Genomic DNA, 19,385 nt, shown 5'->3' with positions numbered 1-19,385 from the left:
AGGAATTGGGTCTCTAATTTATTTCTAACTGCTGTGTACCTGAGCAAGAATAAGTAACAGAGAGCTGTCAGTTAACACAGATAAGGTTTTAAAATTCAAGAGAATTAACAGCCCTCAAAACTTAGTTCTTGTATTGCAATGAAATTTCTGGTTATGTAAGATGGAACATGTTGGGGTCCCTCCCCTGCCGTGTAGCCCTGGGAGAGGGGCCCTGAGGGCACAGACACGGGGTTTCTCTGCCCCTGCTCAGCCTCGTTCCCATTGGTTGGTTTGTGTTCCCTGCGCGGGCAGAAGGACCCTTGGTCCCGTGATTGAACAGTTCCTCGGCAGAGCTCCGGCCATGCGGCTGGAGAAATAAACATCTCTGAAACAGCTATCAAGAATCTGTCTGTCCATATATATTTCCTTTCCACGGGACTCCTGGTTTGGTATATGCGTGTTGCAGTATCCCCACTGCAACATAATGGTGGAGAATTGTGAGTAGAACAATCCCCGATCCCTAAGTGACTGATTTGTGTGAGTAAACCCTGGAAACTTTGGATTCCTCTTCTTGGTTTTGCTTTGCTATTCCATATCTAAACTATGGAGGAACCGTGGGAAGACTCTTGGCTCTCAGAGCTGCATATGGACATTTATCTTAAAATGATTCTTGAACAACGATTTGTGAATTTTAGCTTGATTCAAGCTCAAAAAGAACTGAAACACTTCCTGGCATGGTTGTTTAAGAACTTTTTCTATGTTTCTTGGGATTTAATTATTACCAAGGGCTTTTGGAAAACCGTTTGGACACAGTTAATATTGGAGTCAAAATATATGCCGATGGAAGAATATTTTCGTGAATATTATTTAGTTACCGAGACTGTTGAGCAATGTCAGCTGTGTCCTGGCGAAGGGAAGCCTGGCGCAGGGACCGTGCGGCCCAGGCCACGTGCACCGAGCGCTCTGCGAGCAGCAGCGAGGCAGTTCCCGCGTGCGGGCGGAGCCAAGTGAGCCGCAGTATCGGTGGCGGAGCGAGGAGCGGCGGGAGCAGCGGGACCCGGCGGTGCCCGCCCGGCCGCGCGCAGCGCGTGGTGGAGCGAGCCCCGGGAACGCCCGACTGAGAGGGGCGGCGCGCGGGCAGCGGCTGGCGGCGATGGCGGTAGAACGGAGCCGCGCCCAGCCAAAACGCGCGCTGGAGCGGAGCGCGGGGGAGTCGTCGCTCAGGGGCCCGGCCGAGACGTGGGTACAGCGCCTGGAAGTGGCAGCGAAGCTGCGACCAGAGGAGGCGACGCGCAGAGAACTGAGCGGCGCAGCCCAGCCCGGCCCGCACAGCCCCGAACGCGACCCCGGGAAGAGCGCGCAGGCACCAGCAGCCCCAACAATTCCAACACGGGAGCGACCAAAGGAGAGAGCAAAGACGCAGCGAGACAGAAAACAGCAGCCACTCGGAAAAAGGAAAAGATCATAGTAGCTAAGATCTTAGGGATAGTAAAATGGTATAATGTTAAGCAAAATTATGGTTTTATAACAAGGTGTGACAACCAGCAAGACATATTCGTGCATAGAACTGCTATTAAAAAGAATAACCCTGAAAAATGCATCCCAAGCTTGGGAGATGGAGAGGTGGTGGAATTTAATATTGTACTAGGGAGAAAAGGGTTACAAGCATCGCAGGTCACTGGGCCTGATGGTGTTTCTGTGAAAGGCAGTATATATGCAAAAAATCGTAGTCATGTTAGACAATATCTCCATTGTAAGTCCCCCGTACAGTCTCCCTTTCCTAATCCCACCTTTCCCTTTTACCCTATGTCCTATTACCCCCAGTGTATTCCCAATCCATTTTTTCATCCATGGTTTTCCTCACAAAACCATGCTTTTGCCAATTGTTTCCCCAAAAATCCCTTTCCAATGCCAAGTGAGGGATGAAAAGGGGGAGGGAAGAAATTAAACCCTCTCCTGCCTCAGTTTCCCCACAAAGCATGCTCAGAGAGTCATGTCTCCCTTCTGTCAGCCCTAAGATGTTCCACAGAATCTGTTTGGACATTTAAAGACTCAGGAGGGTGGCTTGTTTTGTTTTGAAACTGTTCTTGTTATGTTTATCCAGTTGTTTTCATTCTCCTTTTATTAAAATAGAACAGGTGAGGTGTTGGGGTCTCCTCCCCCGCCGTGTAGCCCTGGGAGAGGGGCCCTGAGGGCACAGACACGGGGTTTTCCTGCCCCTGCTCAGCCTCGTTCCCATTGGTTGGTTTGTGTTCCCTGCGCGGGCAGAAGGACCCTTGGTCCCGTGATTGGAACAGTTCCTCCGCTGAGCCCCGGCCATGCGGCTGGGAAAATAAACATCTCTCTGAAACAGCTATCAAGAATCTGTCTGTCCGTATATATTTCCTTTCCACGGGACTCCTGGTTTGATATATGCATGTTGCAGTATCCCCACTGCAACAGGAACAAGCATCTCTGTCTCCTTAAAAACACTGCAAAAGTTGCTGACTGGAAGTTATAATGTATAAACTTCCTCTTTGATTCCAGCTTCCCTAAACTTTATACTGCTGAAATGCAACCCTGAATACTACACTGAAAAAACCAAATTCCTTATACACCCAATATAAAAACCTTTCAATATCCAAGTGAAGCACTATCCAAATGGTCTACAGTACTTGGAGAAGAATCTTCTCATAAAAGCATGCAAATATTGCATCATGAAAGTCTGTGCATGCAATAAGACTTTTTTGGAAAGGTATGGGAATATCTGAATGTGTGTTTAATGATAAGTCATAAATTCATAGGGATGTTAATACTATGTATTTCATATGCTGCTACGTGTACTAGTAGTCATGTGGCAAACACAAATTATAAGTTTCTCAGTACAAAAGGAGCGGGGAGCTGACAATTTTTTCATGACAACCAGCGGGAATACTCTGTGTGTTTTGTAGAACAGAAAGGCTGTAGGACTGCAGAGCATGTTGATACACAATCTAAAAATAAAGGGCCCTATTTTTTCTCAATTACAAATGAGTTTCTGTACTCATCAGATGTACTGAAAATCAGAAATTTAGAGAGAGGAACAGTAAAAAAGTTACAGATGTGGGATTTGAAGTACAAGGATAGAATAGAACCCTCACAGAAACCACTCTGTTGACACTTAAGCAATTTGTCAGCCAGGATTTTGGGGGTTTCTGGCCTCATAGATTTCAACATTAGGGGAAGAAAAGAAAGAAGCTGACAGATGGGATATTTTACATCTGTAAGGTGATGTATCATTATATCTAAGTTAATTAAAAGTTCTTCTTTTGCAAGCAAGATATGCTTAGAAAGATTTTGGCATTCAATATGATGATGTTTTTTCCCTGACAAAAGGAACTTAGCTTTGTATGACGTACTGTGTTCAGAAATTTATTTGTGGGCAAAATAAAACATGAAATTAAATTTGTTTTTTTCAATAATTCACTCAAGCCAATAAAGATTCTAAGTTATGAAATGGTATGTATGTCTTTTTCTCTTGGAATTAAATGAATGGTTTCTGTAAATGGAAAAAAAGTGCTTAGCTTTGAAAATGCAGGGTCCAATTCACAAAAGCCTTTTATATCATCTGTGTAAGTGTATTTAGTCTGCTGAGAAAGTGTACTGAAAGTGATTGTAGTCACAGTCCTGCTGCTTATGTACTGATTTCTAGGACTCCATTCAGAAGAGTAGACACGGCCTTGCTGTTTATTCCACCTAGTGCCAGATGAAATTTAATGGAGTCGTCTCCTTGCTTCAGAAAACTGCAGGTCTCTGCTCACTTCACTGTCCTATCTGCTTCCCTCGTGAAACGCCTCAGTCACACCGAGGCTTTTGGTGAGCAATCTTTAGGCAACTAAACGAAGTTCTGTGTCTACAGCTCTTCCAGGGACTGAGATTCAGTTCTTTATAGTGAGACCTATAATAATCCTAGAGATTAAGCTGCAGACTGTAGGATTCGGATGTGGGTGTACTCAAGTTGCATAACAGTTATTCTCTCTCCCTAGAGGAAAAGAATTATGGTTTATCTTACCTGAAATTTCTGTTTCAGAACTGTGCCTCATTACAAAACTCATAAACTTCATGGATTTCAGTTAAACATGGACTTCCAAATGCATGTCTACATTGTACTTCAAAGGAGCCAGGCTGGACTCAGAATTAGGCCTAGGTAAATTGAGTTTTCAAGTGACTGTGCCATTTCTGAATCAGCACAGCTAGAAGGAGCTGCAGTTTAGGGGTTATTTGTAAAGGGCAAGCTTGTTTCTAAACATATGTAAGGAATGAGCAATTGTTATTTGATGAGAGGTGGCTGGTAGACTTATAATTGTTTTCTGACTGGCATGGTGGTAAATGAAATTTTTACTGTAAGCATAAATCTTGCCTTGTCTTGGATGAAAGTATTTTATATTAATTTACAGCAGTTCTAGGAAAATACAAGCTTGGTATTTTGTTCTGACTTGGTAGCAATATTGTAACAACCTGAGTTTTGCTTTAAGTACTAAAAATTACACAGAGAAGTAGCAAATCAAGTAATTAATTCTGGTTGTCTTTACTTATCTATTTATCTATTTATTTTGATCTTTTTTTTTTCTAATAATGAACCTGGATCTCAGCCATAAGGGCTATTTCTATATTAGCTAAGTGCTAAGGAACATTTCTAGGAATTTAAACTTGGATATCAACACTATCAAATTTTTAGAAAAGTCCTTGAAAGTTTTTTGGTCTACAAAACTACAACTCTGAAATAATTACAAATTTTTTTTCAGATTTAACAGAGAATATTCAATAGAAAAAATTTTGAGGGTTTTTTTTAAGTCTGAAAGTTTATGAGGAAATACGTAGGTGCTTGGTAGATACTGGCCTCAATGACAGTGAATAGGCTCAAGCAATTTGCCAGCAGAGACACTGGAAAAATTAGCTATAAATACAGTGTAATTACTCTTTTACTATCGATAATTATTTGTTTTCTTTCTGTTTTAAAGTAATTGCCTTTTAAAATTTATGTTACAGCATGATAGAAATAGTGGCAATCACGAGGCCTGTTATTCTGTTTGCATTTTTCTGTATTTTAGACCTTTATGCAATTTTAAAGCTTGTTGACCAAAACCAACCATATGTGTTAAGATAGGGACCCATCACCTCCCTACAGAGTAGCGTAATATTGTTTCCATTATTGATTTCTATTACCTCTGTTATATTTGAAAATATTTAATTTTAATAGACACTGTGTTTTTCAAAAATTTCCTTTTATGTCAGCACACCTATTAAAAATTAAACTAATACTACACTGTTTCCTAAGACTACCTTTTCCTCCTACTAGCACCTTTGGCCCAGATATTTCCTAGAGGGCCTTTCAGAAATTCAACTAAATTATATTTAAGAATTATTTTTCCATCGTTTCAATTCTTTTGAGTAAAATGAGGCTTAAGAAGTGTGATTCCCATTTACAGAAGCTTTGCTGATTTCTATTATATTATGCTCATTTGTGTGTTTTACAAGTCTCATTAAATGTGTTTTCAGCTAATTTACCTAATACTAAAATCATGTTCACTGGTCTATAATTTTTAGGTTCACCCCTAACACATCATTTAAGATGGCTACAATACTGGCTACCCTCCAGTCTACTTGCACAATAGTGGAGATTAATGAGAAACTCTATTTTTTGTTTGCAATTCAGTCACTTTGATAGGGATTTTCAGAGGTCACTAATGCAGTTAGGTTCCAAAATCCCATTAACATTTAGTGAAAATGTGCATTATACTCCCAGAGCTCTGGAAAACTCTTAATTTTCACTCATAAGTGCTCCTCAGTGAATGCTGTTTCATCCTAGTCACACAGTGATATGAATTCACAGTTTAGCGTAACACCTTCCTTTTTAATAAAGCATCACTTTGGCTACACCAGTAGTGAAGCTTAATGCAGAAATCATTCATTCCTTTTTACATGAAGCATAAAGTGTTAATAATAGTCCTGTCAGTTTGGCCATATACTGAACCAGCCATTGACTTAAATACTTCCATTTCATGACAGTTGCTCAGTTTTGTTCAGCATACCTGCAAATGTCATTAACTTTGTTAATTTTTTGCATATTCCTCTTCCTTGTCTTTCAAGGACGGTCTTCCACCCTGTGCAGTCTGTTATTCCCTGCTCGGTTTTTAACTTATGATGCCAATATTACCTGCATGTACTGTGGCAGTTCTGACCTGTTGATTTGCACTGTTTGCTTTGAGTTCAATGCTGCTTTAAGTTCATTTCTGAAGCTTTGGGATAGACCTAGAAACCTGCAGTTCCCATTTCCCTGTAGGTTTCTTAAAGGTTACTGCTAGCTGTTGGAGTTCACCTATGTACAGAATCTTTTCTAAAGTAGCCAAGAGATACTTGAACTGTGTTACTTTGCATTGTAAGTCTGTATTGAAGAAAGGTGTACAGTAGTAGAAGGTAGCTTTTAAACTGCCTTTTACAGTCCAGGATAAAGCAAAAAGAAAAGGAAAAAAAAAAAAAAACAAACCCAAAACCAAACAAATACCCCACAACAAAAACAAACAAAAAAAACCCCCAAACAAAAACAAAAACAACCAAAAAAACCCCCAAAAAACAAGCAATGTAAACCTGAAGAGTACCTTGCTTCTGATAACTACAAAATCCTTTGGAGAAATTCTGTTACACAAACAATTTTATGTGACCACTACAGGTACAAGATACAGAAAATGCCGGTCAAGACACATGGGTAAAGTGAATATTAAAGTTCACCTTGACATTCCTAAAACTACATGAGAAAAATCTGCTTAGGTCTGCATCTTGCAATCAACAAAACACCAGAGGATAAAACTTGACATAAAATAACCATTATAATTTGTGATCATTTATAAATCACACAGAAATATGTAACATTGAGATCTCAGGCTGAATAGTCAGAAATAGAATTGGAAAATATATCTTTATTTTTGACAGATTCTAAACTGTTCTGTCTGGAGGCTGGGAAGAACTGTCACTAGAACAACATAAAATAAATAATATTCAAAACACAAGATGTCCTTGCATGTAGCATTACATAACAAAAAAACCAGAATGATTCTTTTCCATCAGTGAATTTTCAGCTTCTTGTACTCCAACAATCTTATCTTGGAGTGTTTGCTAGTTTAGCAAACTGTTACTTTGCTCTGTCTAGGTAGACTAGTGCATTTTTTTTTTTTCTTCTAATTTACATCCAATTTGTTTAGGTGGGAGAAAGGAGCATCAGGAATTTTTGACTTTTGATCAGGAATAAAGAACAAGTTTTCATGAATGATAGGGAAGATACTGATTTTCTGTCAGAATCCTTCTTAGAAAGAGCTGACTGAATTAAAACAACAACAAAAAAATTGGTCTCTAAATGCTTAACATGTAATGTTTGAAAAAAAATTCTCAGAGACTTCAGAGCATCTGTAAATATATGTTCTTGACCAAAATGTGTGGGTTTAATATCTTTATGTTCTTGCTTAATACTGCAGTCAAAAGTGACCCTGCAGACACTGGCTTCAGTACAAATAGGGGAAAAAACCCTCAAGGAAATAACTTCCTGGGATTCTTACTATAGTATGACTGGAAGGAACTACAACTACTGTAATTGCTTGTCTTTCACAGAAAAGTTCTGGACACCATTTACAAATACTACATGTTAGAAAACTAAAATCCACTGAAATTAAGAGAAAGATTTTTACATTGTCGAATTTAATAGAAACAGGACTGGCATCAAATCAAGCTGAAGAACACATAAGATCAAAAATGTGCCTTCTTGAGGATGAGAGGTTTGTGGAGTTGGGTTATTTTTTACGTTTACCCATTTGTTTGGCTCAACAACATTTGCATATGGTAAAATTGGATTGGAAACACAAAGGGACAGTAGTGGTCAACTTGAAGTGATTTGAGAGTTAATCTAAAACACTTGTTCATCTTAATTTGTTTTACAAATCTTGACACAAAACTGTGATCTAGCATATAGTCATTATGCTATAATGTATTATAACTGATTTTTTCAAGAATCTTGTGATTTCTAACAGTGGAATATCTAAATTCTACAGAACACCTTTTATTAAAGTAAATGAGGCTTCTAATAGAGTGTTATGGATTTAGAGATGTGAGATGCAGAAGGAGTCTTTGTTTCCTAATTTTTTAATTTATATTTGTTCTGCTCCAACAGGAGCACATTTTAATTTTATGCTAAAGAAAAGAGATACTAAAAACCAACAACTGTGTGCATTCATTACTGCTGAAATGAAGGCTTAACTAGGGACAAAGCAGTAAAATGAAATTGAATGTTAAAATGGTATTTCTCTGCATCAGCTTCCCAGTTTCTATTTTAAATATTGGTTGCAGAAGCCAAAGCAAATATACATCTGTTTTGCATTGCAAACTGACTTGACACATTGAACAGAGTATTTAATCTGTTTTGGACACACAGAATGCAAATCACTATAATACCTTGGTGCTGTTGTCATGCCTAAGAGTATTGAAGACTTGCACGATGATGTTTAACCTACTGTGTATTGAATTTGTGTTGTAATGTTATTCCAGTGAGTACCAGATTTTGTCATATACAGAAGCTTCAGCCCTGTGATTGCTATGTCTCACACCTACACAGACCTTTTAGTCTGTAATTGCATATGCAAGTGCATTATTAATGGCAAAAATTATCTCCCTGTTTTGGACATGAAGATACCATATCGTCATGCCAGTTGCTCAGTTCCATTCAGCATACCAGCAAAGGTCATTAACTTTAAATCTTTTGCATATTCCTCTTCCAGAGGAAGGGATCAGACAAAATGTAAAGATTTATATAATTTTTCTCCTCTTTCTTAATCTGCATGCCTGCAAAACCAGAGAAATCCAGGGATTATCTGGCAGACAGATAATAGAAGTATCATTTAGAAAGATACCAAATTTTCTCTCCAGCTAACAATATTTGTAAAAATGTTTTCTACTATTTTCCTCTGGAAAATTCCTTCCTTCCTTCCTTCCTTCCTTCCTTCCGAATTCCGAATTCCGAATGCCGAATTCCTTCCTTCCTTCCTTCCTTCCTTCCTTCCTTCCTTCCTTCCTTCCTTCCTTCCTTCCTCTCTTCATCCTATTGGAGAAATGCAAGCTCAGTTCATAGTTGCTTTCCTATGAGAATCTTCTCAATAAATAGTTCTTCTGGTACAGTTGAGGACAAAGTGCTGCTGAAATATTTTTATCACACATTTTGGATTTGTTTCTTACCCCTTTCTGCTTATGCAATTTAGGAACATAAAAGCAAAAGAGACTCTCTGGGTTGGCAAGTCCAGACATTCTGCTGGTAAACAAGCAATCTCAGCAATACTATTCATCTTATGCTATTTACCTCTGTTTTTCTTCTCTGATACCTCTTTTGCATTTTTCCTATCAGCCTCTTAGTAAAATAAGCATCTCCTTCCATTGTTTTATGTTGCTTCCTTTTTCCTCCACTGTATTAAATGCTTTGGAGTCTTTTTCTGCTATTTTATTGCCTCCTTTTCCTTCCCTTCCAAATCCTATCCTAATATAACCAACCCTGTGAGATAATTAAAAATTTCTCTATTGTAGAGTCTGGAAAAATGACTGGCTTAGGTGGTTCATCTTAAGTTTTATTCACTTTTAGATATTTTCACCTGCGTCTTATTTAATAGCAATGACAGGCAAAAGGCTAAATCTAAATGCAGATTTTTGCCTTGGCAGTTGAACTCTGAAAAGGAAACATAAAATTGAAATGGTAAGTTTCTGTGCTCACTGTATCTCTGTGAAGTTAGAGGTGTAATCAGATGACAAAGATCAGGCTGGACTCAGAATTGAATGGATGTCTCTCCTTTTCCTTCCATCATCGTGAGTACAAATAAATGGAAGACGGAAACTGTGAGCTGATATTACAGCTGCCAGTGAATGACTGGTTCCCCAACAAAGCCCTGGCTCACAACAAAGCTAACTGAGCAGGATGTGGATGTGACATGTGAAACCAGTAGGCAGGACACATAACAAATGACAAATGGAGAAACTTCAAAGGTACCTGAAGTGTTGGCTTTTGGGAAAAGAGTCTTGTGAGGGTGACAACACCGTATAAGGTTGAGATCACTTAGGTTACAGTATCAGAAAAAGCAATAGGTGCAGCAAAAGTGGGATCAATTGGAAGAAAAGTTTGTTTATTTTGGAGAAGACTGGAGTGAAGATAGCGAAGAGATAGGTCAAGAAACAGGAAGAAGGGTAACGAGGTAAGTGAATAATATGATCAGTGCTTTAAAGGTACATATGAGTAGGCTCCAGCTTGATTATTACAATCTTATCGGGGCACTAAACCCCTCTGTTCTGACAATACCACAAGGGCCAAACCTCCTTTAGAACTTCCTTTAGTGGTGGTGGTTTCCCTAGATAGAAGGAAATCAATGAAGCACGTGGATAGGGAACCCTGGCATTACCATGCTCGTACCCATTCTGGGCCTGGGAGCATGGAAAAACACCTTCTCTCCCAAAGAGCAAAATCAAGTGATTTACTTCACAGCTCTGTTATAAACATCCTACATGACCTTTAATATACTGTTATCTGGACTGCTCTCTCTCATGCTTCTTCTGTTTCAGTCAACAGCACTTCAGTGCATGAATTGATCTCTAAGTATACAGTCATATTGGTTATTTATCACCAGTGCCTCATCAAGCTAGATTGAGTTTATTTGACATGTATATTGATACATTAGATCCTTACTTATGTCTGCAAATCTCTGCCACTCCATATCTTGATCTCAGGTCACCTTTTCAACATCATTGTTTTCGATATACTTGTTCAGTTATTATTTGCCAAAATCTAGCAAACAAATCATCTTGTACAAAACAGGAATATAGAAACCTATGATTAGGAATTATTCAGTATCTCAATATTTGGCTTATCATCACATTTTTCTTGAAGGCCCTTAATAAAAATGTTGCTTTTCTGACTTTGGAAATCATGGCTTTAAAAAATCATGGCTATAAAAGATGTTTCCAGTTAGTCACCCAAAGTGGAGGTATTTAATCATTAGTTACTTTGTTCTATAATTCAGCTCAATTTCTTAAACAGCACAGGAGAAAGAAATGAAATGGTTTAATCCACTCTATTGGTCTCAGCTATCTTCTCTTTAAAGTGCAAACAACATTAAAAAATAATTGAGCGTATACTTGTAACTAGCATAAAAAGTTATGACCATGATTCTGAATGCTACATGGAGTTAATTTATTGAGAAAGCCTTGTGACCATTTTTTTATTCCTACTTTCTATTTTTGAGCTAATTGAGCTTGGTCTAGAATTGAAATCACAAATGAATTTATGCTTTAAAATTCAATTTTTTTAGTGGTATGAAAAGAACCATTCCAGTGTCTCAGTCACCAGAAGAGAGTAAATTTGGATACCTGTGGTATCATTAGGTCTATACAGATATCTGTCTTATTTAGATTAGCTTTTCAGAGGCAATGAAGAAGATCATTAAAATTGTCTGATCTTCTCCATAAGTTTTTATGACTCTGATTAAGTTACTTGGGAGCGTTATGCTACGCTTGAGGGGATAAATTGACTCATTTTAGCAATAGTCCTATTAATTAAGTCTGCTAGAAATCTTGGAGTCCTTTACTGTATCCAGATTGTTTGTAAATACTTTAATTTATTTGAATGTGTATATGTTTGCAATGTAAACTTTGTTTCCTTTTCCCACTTTAATCCTAAAATAGATTTTGCTGCTAGGAAATAAAAAGCAAAAATTAAAAGCCCATATTTCTGGTTCAATAGATAAGTTTATGCAAAATACCCTCCTTCAGCTGGTTAAATTTGGAACACTAATTTGAAACATCTTGGAGGAAATCTGTGGATATTTCCTCTTTGTGGAAAGTCAGATTCAAAAATCTTTAAGCTTAGGTATTTTAACTACTTTTTGACATATTTGATACATGTACGTTTGCAAATTGTCACATAGAAAATGAAAGCTTAAAGCTGAAGTGTCTCCAATATATTTTATTTTAGTATTTTTGTCCAAAATTCTACTTAAACTGAAAACTTTTAGGAGGTAGTCTAACTTCAGAATTAATTAAATTTCTCACTAAACTGAAAGAGAAACTTGGCACAGATTTGGTAAAAGTCTATAGGTCTGTGTGCTTATTTAGGTTAAGGAAAGGCAAAATTCAAGTCTCTAATTCTGTCTGGAAATCTACACTGTAGTCCTGAACACTTGGTCCTGATTTGTCTGTGAAGAAGAAAACCATTATGAATATTTTCCATTTGAAGTTTTTGTACGTGTAAGTAATTATTATAGCAGTATCCTTACTGAATCTAACTCTCACAGATCATTGTGCTTTTGAGCAACAGACAAGGTTTTTTGCTGATTAGGGCAAAACTTTGGGTTTTATTAAGTGTGGGGGAGATTTTTTCTTAACCTGAAAACATTAATAGATTGGAAAAGCTATATTCTATTCAACTCCAATTACAATATGTTAGTCTTTATAATAAAACAGAATAATATCCTGTGGGTGAAATTCTTTTTAAAGTATTTTCCTCCATGTCAAATTAGGATCTGTTTGGGGAAAAATGAGTGAAATCCATTCACGGAAAATTGCACTTTAAAATAATGATTAGTATTCCATACAAAATAAAGATAACCAAACAAGGAAAAATACATAGTTAGATGTGAGACTGTCTGGATAAGAATAATATTCAAAAATATATTTACATAATAAATAAAATAATTTATGGAATAAATACAATATATTTGCATAACAAATAATTGTAGAAGTGATAGACACACTCATAAAGAAAATTTATGTGATTCCATTCCTATGGGACGTTAAACTTATGTGCCTCCTGTACACGGCTCATGTGATAAAATGCCATATGGTGAATGTTAGGAAGGTGTCTTAGCAAGTATTTAGAACCCTAGGCTTCTAATAGTAGTTTTAGTACTTTTCCCTCTTCTTTCAAAGAAATTAGCATTTAAAACCCTACTTTTAACTTCTCTAAAAGTGGAAAAAGACATAGTCCTCTCAGGGAATTATCAACTAAAAAGTTAAGCGCTGTAAAAAAGGAGGAATGAATCAGGCATTGCTCCAATATCTGGTACTGGTCAAAGATCTCTGCACCAGTTCAGAGGTGATTTGTTCAGCGGCAAAGTCAGCGTTATTTTTATTGAATTCTTGGCATAATTACAGCCTGAATCATTTGATTTAGGGCTGTTTGGGGGGTTTTTTGTTTGGTTTTGGCTTTGTTGGTTTTTTTTTGTTGTTGTTGTTGTTTACTGCTATAAATACAAAATATTTCAAGAGAGTTTCCAGATAAGTTTGGGACTTGATGAGTTAGAAGATCTTTTTATAAGCAGCAAGCTAGCTGGGATGTCGTGGAAGTGAAAAGCCTAGATGAGAGAACTGCTGAAAAGTCTTTCTGCTTTACATGATCTTATCCTGGGAGCCACTTTTTCAGGAACTGAGTCTCATTCAGAATTTGGCAGGACTGCAGAGCCTCACTCGGGCCTAATAGACTGGAGTAGGGCCCAGTTTGTGCTGATTAGGTGGCCTGATTTGGAATTTTTCTTGACAAAAAGTTTTTGCTGTGTAAACTGTACAAAGCCCTGTTCCACTCAGCTTGCTTCTTCTCTTCAGATTTAACAGAAGAGCAAGACATTCTACTAATTAGGAATGATCACTGGGTCACGAGGTTCCAGTTAGTAAATGTGAAAGCAATCTTCTTGTCTTTGTCAGTCTTATTCCAACAACTTGGGTACTTCAATCTTTACCCATTTTTTCAGAATATGCATGATTGTCTCTGTTCTTGTCAGGAATCTAAATAAATGAGTAAAAAAGTTCCGTCTTAGGTCCCCTGGGAGTTGAATTGCTACAGGATTTATATCTCAGAATAATGTCTTTCCAGTTCATCTTTCTCCTCTGTCTCCTGTTCATGTGCTGCCAGACACTTTTTTCTCCCTGTTGTTCTCCCAAAATTTCCTATGGAAATGCTGGCTGTTCCCATGACAGTAGACTGCTAATGATCGTGAGTCCAATATGATGATCATGGCCAAAGACAGAACCCATGGAAAAAGGGAAGAGAGAGCAGGGTCTTTACCAGCACTTTACCTTTTAATAGACGTAACCTTGGGCCCTGGAGATAAATGAAAAATCCTGAATTAAGATGAACTACTGGCTACAACTGGAATTAAAGTCAGTTATTAAAAGTAAGTTACTGTCATTTTTTTAACCATACATTCTATACAGAGACACCTTTTAACTCAATATCAATCAAAATTATTTTTGAATGTATTGAGCCATGTAAGAACAAAGTGTTCTATATTTTTTCCATTCACTTTTGTGTTTCCTTTGTCTATAGAATATAACAATTGCTGGTTTTAATTTATATTCTATTTTAAATATGCTACTATCTACTTGATAAAAGGAAACAACTATATAATCCCCTTAGACATCAACTAAGTACGCGAGAGGAGAAATGACGTTCAAATCCTTGTGCAAGGCATTCTTTAAGGTAGTTCAGCCCAAGTGGTCTCCAAATAAAGTTGGTTCTTTATCTATGTTATGTAAGATATAGGTGTTTCTTAGCTGCCCCCCAGCCTGTCCTGCTCCCTATATGGGGGCTGGTGTCCAGAGGTGATGGGACAGGTCTCGGCCATCAGGTCCCTGCCTTGTGGCCCCCTAAGGAGCTCTATCCATTCCTCAATCAACTACTCATTAAATCAAAGTAGATTTGGGAACACCTATTATAACATAGGAAATGCATTTGCCTGTTATGCACAGATTTAAATTTAAAAGGAAAAAAATATGCAGCTTGCACAGTATGTTTGCCTTAATTTAAATCAGAATCCTGTGACTGGAGGCATGAAGTGCATTTTTCTCTTAAGAGTTCTGTTTCAATGAGGTCAGAGGTGATGGCTTCATCATTTGTTTCCTTTTTCATTGTTTGCATCTTACCTTGAAATAGCACACACTTCAGCAGAAGTCTCAGTCATTTGGAGAGACAGTCATATGAAGAAAATTCACCTTTTCTTAAGGGAATGAACATTTTCACATCTCCTTCAGTGCTGCTTAAGTGATTGCTGCACTCATTTAATTGAGTTGAAATAATTTATAGGAGATGTTCTTCTTATCCCAAATATAATGCTTGTTATATGTGCAAAAAAAAGGACTCCACTACTTCCTATTTTATTTTCCTACTCTTAAGATTTCCATGGATAATAATGGACTGGGAAAAAAAAAAAAAAAGAGAGATTGGCTGTGATACGTAGGGTCCAAAACTAATACAGTGAGCGAAATCCATGTATTTACAGTGTTACTCACACTAGGAAAAAAACCCAAAACTTAAACTGTAATTTCAACAGCACAGGCAAACCAAACATGAGATATTTGTATTCTATTAACATCTCTAACTTTTCTGTGGTAGTAGGGTTAAAAGGAAGCTAACATTTGCTCTCTGTTTCTTCCCTGAATGGTGGCGGGGGTGTCTGTCATTTTGGCTTAATTTGGCTTATGACCATCCTTCACCTTGTAAGTGAGATTTATAAATCTTAGAATGAATTTTAAATCAGCACTGACATCTATTAAGTCTTCTTATTTAAAAAATGACCTGGCAGCTAGAGGTATAATAACAAGAAAAATAAATTAGCTTTACTCTTAGGACTACCAACACGCCTTCAGAAAGACTTCTGTTTTCAATACAAGATTACTTGTACAAAACCTCATATACTTCCCAATTGTGAAGTCACTGGCTTTTCATCCATGACTGCCCCATATTCTACTCTGGTAAGAAAAAGTCTCTCATTGATTTCCGTTAATGCCAGAAATGTTTATAAGCAAGCTTTAACCAGACAAAGTCCAAGCAGTCAAAGGAAATTTGAAAAAAGTATCCTCTAAAATGTAAGCTTCTGTTTGATCATTGCTGTAAACACTCTAGGGGGGTAAAAAGAAAGGACAGGTTTGCCATGAAAGACCTGACCACCCTAAAGCATGTCATAGTAAAATCAGTTTTGATGAAGTACAAAGGGAATGAGTAAAGGGGAAAATCATTGTGAAATTTTTGTGAATAGATGATGATTTCCTTGAATACAGACCACTTGAGAGAACTCTAGCATCAGTGCAAGTTGTTAAAGTAAGTCATGTAGCTGACAACATTTTCAAAGGGTTGACTTCAGAACTAATGAACAATCTATAAAAGAGTAAATCAGTTCAATTGTTATCTAATGCAAAGCAATATATTGGATATATTAAAAGACAAAATCTTTTCCCTTTACTATACCACAATGCCAGAACTTTGCAACAACATTTTTTATGGTAATTTCAGTAGTTTTATTGTAGATCACACATTTCACTCATTGAATAAAGGAGTGTCTCTTAAAAGTAGAATTTATCTAAGAAAAAAACCCAGAAAATTAGACAGCAGTATTTGAACTTATGCACCATCTTATAAAACTTGAATGTTTTGTGGTGAAGCAAGAAGGACTGAACTGAAATTAGTAAATAATCAGATAATCAGTAAATAATCATTCTCTGAAGATCAGACTGTTATGTAAATGTAGCAGCTATTTTCCTCAAGATTGAGAGATATAATATTTTGCACGTTTTTTTCCCTTACCATAGCAGCAAATAATCATTATTTATTGGGGTTTTTTCCATTATAACCTTTTAACCTTTAAGCCTTCCACATTATTTTTTATCCTATCACAATTTAAAGAATTCCAAATAAATTTCCTGCATTAAATAAGGATATAAAATATTCAGAATATTCTTTCAAGGTAAAGCAATACATTCTATTTTAAATTTTCTCTCTTTATTTCCAATTTTTTCTTGTAAATAACTTTTCTATATGTGAAATATTTTTCAGATTAACTATGAACATTTTTTACTCTCCAAGTAGTACATCTGAAAGCTTCAGAACATCCATTTCCTCACACTATCAAAAATACTGTTGAAAACAGTAATTTCCTGCAAATGATATATATGTATTTTCATTCATATATATGTATATATATATATATATATATATATGAAACATTTTCATTGTCAGGATAAATAATGACAAGAAAGGTGATCCTTTTCCTCTGCTCAGCCCATGCGTCCATCTGGATTTCTGAGTCTAGGCTTCCCAGTATCCGAGTAAGCTGGACATGTTGGAGCAAGTCCACTGAAGATCCAAAAAGATTGTCAAGGGCTCGGAGCATCTCTCACACAAGGAGAGGCTGAAAGAGTTGTGATTGTTCAGCCTGGAGCAAAAAAGGTTCAGAGGGACCTTATCAGTGTATAAAAATAACTGATGCGGTATTTCAAACTCAGCAACTCTGAGATTCTGTGATCTGATTGCTACGCATTGGTAAGCAAACATTCTGCTAATATAGGTGGTTATAAAAAAGGTCCTTCTTAATGACAAAAACAATGTTCTTCTTTGAGCAAGAATTTGACTTAAAAATGCCTTCCTCATTCTTTTCATCTTTAGCCAAACATACAAGTTTCCATAATCAAAAGGAATACCAAAATTCTGTTTTTTTTCTTGTTTCCTCTTGCATTTTTGTAAGCAAGCATAAGCCTTAATCTAAGTTGTTAGCTTCTTATCTTGAAACAACAACCATACCAACTTTTCTGAGTATTCATAAAGGTCATTAAAGTTATTAATTACTAGATTATTTACTAGTAACCCAGTATTTCAACCTTATCTGTTAGTCATCTTCAGCTTTCTTCAGGAAATGAAAGCAAAACAGAGTTTATAAATCTATAGTGATATGTAGTAATGGCATTACTGCAACGCCTTCACCTTCTGCTGTCTTCACCTTAGAAGCCTTACGCACATAATTAAACATATGAGATGTGGAAGAGATCTCCCAGAATCATTACCTTAGGTGAGGATGAGTGATACAGAGAAGTGGATATCTCCAGACAGCAATTAATTCCACCTAAGAATTTTAGGAGAGGATACATCATTCCTTGGAGATTTCCATCTCTTTCCACTTGCAATTAAAACTATTTTCTTGTTACTAAGTATATCAGCTTAGCAAAGTTATCTAATCTTATTAGACAAATTTTATGAACTTACATGATCTTGATATTACTCAGAAATGTCAACAATCTGACAAGGAGATTGAGAATTTCATACAGAGATGTCACTGTATACCTCTCATTGCTTTTTAATTCTGCCCTGTGGCCACCTGTGTGAAGGCTTCTAGAAAAGCCATTAGCAGCCAGTTAACACTGGCAACAGACCAGTGCAGGTATAGTCTGTTTCAAGTACACTAAGCACCATTTACATCCCATTTCTACTTCTTGAATCAAACCATGACACTGCAGAAGCTTCTTTTCTCCTTGTCTATTTTTTGATTCTAGTTCAGGAACATTCATACAATATTCTTCATAAAGCTTTTGTGCTCTTCAGTTTCTAGGAGCTACACTGTATGTCTGAATGCGTTCAGAAGTAAAAATCTGTATTTCAAAAGCAGCTACAGATTATGGAGGCAAAATCCTCTGGTATTTATACTGACATACTACTCTCAATATTATCTATTTGATGTTTAGCACATCTTACTAAGATACTGGAAACTGCATTCATTAGAGGCTGAACTATTCAGGCATTCATTATGTCTGTGAATTAGTGAATCATTCTGGATTGGACTCTTATTTATTTCTGAATAACATTAAAAACTACTGAACAGGAACCAAGTTGTAAGCTTTGATTATTCACATACTTCTAGTCAGCAAAGAGACATCATACCGTTTCCATTAATTCTATGACTGTAGTATTTCAAAGAGAGTGTTAAAGAACAAATCCATTTTGTCTTTCTGATAAATACATTGGCCTCAGAATGAGTTCATATGGCACTCAGAAAGCTTCTTGCATTTTGAATATTTTCAAAAGTTCTCAGAGACCATTCATTTGATCTTAAAAATCTCACAACATACTGGACTGGGAGTTTTTATTTGGGGGAAAAAATCACAAATACAATTTCTTCATTCTCTGATAAAGCAAGCACTGAAACTGTTGACATTTATTTTCAGGATTAGAAACTAGCTGTCTTTGGTACTCCCCAACGTGGTTTGATCTCCTTGGCTTGAAACACTCAGTCTCTTTGTGCGTTTGCTGAAAATAGATTTGGCATAGTGGCTAGGTAATTTAGATGCTGCTCTACATGTTCTGAAATGTAAATTGGTTTTGGTTCAGAGACTCATGACAAAAGATGTTTCCCCACTAGCACCCCAGTGAAGAAGTCCCACATGGATGTACATGAACTGTAAAGAAGATGGACTTGCATGTGGTCAATTGTCTATAGAAATTAGTATTCCTTCATCAGGGTATCCCAATGGACTAAGCTAACTGAACATGACACGTCACATACATGTAAATACCTTGTGCCAAAATGCCCCTTTTCTGACATAACTGTACTAAAATC

Source organism: Corvus moneduloides, chromosome 3 (genome assembly GCF_009650955.1).
Source record: "Corvus moneduloides isolate bCorMon1 chromosome 3, bCorMon1.pri, whole genome shotgun sequence".
In the NCBI taxonomy this organism is placed as follows: Eukaryota; Metazoa; Chordata; class Aves; order Passeriformes; family Corvidae; genus Corvus; species Corvus moneduloides.
Note: the sequence above shows the minus strand (reverse complement) of the source record.